Genomic DNA, 2,413 nt, shown 5'->3' on the forward strand with positions numbered 1-2,413 from the left:
AGAACTTCAAGATAGCAATGAAGGAGGTGCTACAGTAGACAAAAAATATTTTTTGAGGACTTTCCAGATGTCATCACTGGTTCACATATATAATTTCTTATGATTCTGTGAGAACACTATGAGGTGTGGAGTATCAGGGTCCCATCTTATAGACGACCAAGTACATTGGGAGGGTAAAGAGATTGTCCAGAGTAAATGGCAGGTGGAGAACTGAACCTAGGTTTGTAGACTCAGAATCTCTTGTTCTTGTGTTATTGCACTAATAAGCAGTGACATTTTCTATCTTATCTCTCATTTTATATTTTTTAATATAAGACATTTTATATCTTATATACATTATATATCTTAGATCTCACCATTCTATAAAAAAATCTGAGTGTTATTCTGATAGGAAGTCACTTTTCCTGAGAATGGCATTTATAGATGCATAGCCTGTTTCTCTGTGATGTCCAATAAAGCTTACAGACAAAAAATTTTTCTAGAATATTACTGGGAATAAATTTAAGGTGATATTTTAATTGTTATTCTGAGCACCCTGTGTCCACTTTGACTTTGTATCCCACTGATGCCACCCACCACTTCCATAGGGGGTTCAGAAGATAGCTGACTCCCTGGTTAAGAGGTGGGGGGCACTTCTGGAAGGTGGTGGAGGAAAACTTTAAAAAAGCTCCGGTGGTGCTCGCTTCAACAGCACGTTTACTAAAATTGGAATGATGCAGAGAAGATTAGCATGGCCCCTACATAAGGATGACACATAAATTTGTGAAGCATTCCATATTAAAAAGCAAGCAAGCAAGCTTGGGTGGCTGTGCTGGGCATGGAGATGCAAGGGAGGATTTGTTGCCCTTGGTTCTGGGAGTGATGTCAGCAGACAGCCTCCAGCACTCAGCCCCTTTGGGAGTTGCCTCACCCGTGGGTATGCATTCCAGGGGTTTGCCCACTTCCAATAACTAATTGAGGCAGAGGGTAAAAGTGCAGATTTTTTGGGCCCATTGGAGGCCAACCCTGAGGGGTTATTTGCTCCAGCATGTCCCATGGAGTCAGCTGAGGCTGTTGGACCAGCATCGCAGCCAGACTTCTCCCTGTGCCCACTTCCGCTTCCTTTCTCTCCCTTCCAGAGGTGTGGATCCCAGAGGCATTCCCTATTTAACATCCTGAACCCTAAACTCTTTCTCAGAGTCTACTTCTTGGAGAACTTGAACTGCAACAGTTCAGTTTATCTATGCTTGCTTTTGGAGCAGGGGTGGGTAATTTTCTGTAAAGGGCCAGACAGTAAATATTTCAGCCCTCGCAGTCCAACCCTGTCTTTGTAGTGTGAAAGCAGCCATAGATAATATGTGGATAAATGAGCATGGCTATGTTCCAATAAAACTTTATTTACAAAAAGAAGTGCTTGGCTGGATTTGGCCATGTGGATATAGTTTGCCAGAGAATTACTGATTACTGAGAATAACTGATTCATTTCAGATGATTGGAGAATTCTGGCGAATTCCTGATTAATTTCTTCATGCCCAATATTGCATAAGTTACAAAGCAGCTCATTATTGTGCATAGTGAGTGCTGAATGCTGGATAAAGCAGTAAGATACACTCTTAACAGAGCTAACAGCCCACAAATACAGTTTCAACATAGGACAGATTTATGATCTAATGCTAGAAGGTACTTTTAGAGGTTGTCTTCTGCTCTAGGCAGAGCTGTTCCCCTTTAGCCTGGTTCATTAGCAACTTGGCATTCCCTTCTCAGGATCCATGGAGATGGAGAAAGAAGACTCCCAAAGGGAAGAGTGAGGGAAGGAAATGGCCCAGGCCTCTGCCAGCACTTTTGCCTATTATTTTGCTTCCTTCACACAAGCTGAGGGTATTTGTGTCCCCAGTTTGCATAGGAAGAGATTGCCTCAGAGAGGGTAAGGAGTCCACCCTGTGGAGCTTGTAAACAGTGGAACTGATTTTAAACCCAGGTATGTGGGACTCGAGAGACCATACCCTTCCCACCCTCACAGGCTGACCTGTCAGCTTGGCTTTGGATTGGAGAGAGTTCCTCTTTCAACCTGATCACTTCTGCCTGAGAGGTCTTGGCACAAATGTCTGGATCCTGGGACCAGCTTTCATGGCTCCATTCCTGGGGTTCATCGGAGGCTGAGTTTTCACATTCTTGCCATTAGCCAGCTCTGGGCCGTGGCATCTGATGATGAGCTGAGGGTTTTGGATGCCTGGGCCCGGCTGGGTGGTGCTGGCTTTGAAGTTCACTTTCAGTCCTTGCAGGTATGAGCATGGTGGGGGCCCTGCACCAAGCCCTATCACCTTCCTTCTGTCAGGCAGCTGTCATCACCCCACAGGGCTTTTCTTCACAGCCTGTTGTCAGGACGCTGGCCAACTCCTTGGGAAGGTGAGAGAGGAAATTAGAAGGCTGGGGG

At 44.9% G+C, this 2,413-nt stretch overlaps 1 non-coding gene across 1 annotated transcript; it reads left to right on the forward strand.

Annotated features, from left to right (window-relative positions):
• Positions 1 to 675: 675 nt before the first annotated feature.
• On the forward strand, positions 676 to 782 carry LOC116874401. The gene has a single exon (XR_004383981.1). It is a non-coding gene; the product is annotated as a U6 spliceosomal RNA (small nuclear RNA).
• Positions 783 to 2,413: the final 1,631 nt, after the last annotated feature.

Source organism: Lontra canadensis, unplaced genomic scaffold, assembly GCF_010015895.1.
Source record: "Lontra canadensis isolate GAN:19392208 unplaced genomic scaffold, GSC_riverotter_1.0 scaffold36, whole genome shotgun sequence".
Classification (NCBI taxonomy): Eukaryota; Metazoa; Chordata; class Mammalia; order Carnivora; family Mustelidae; genus Lontra; species Lontra canadensis.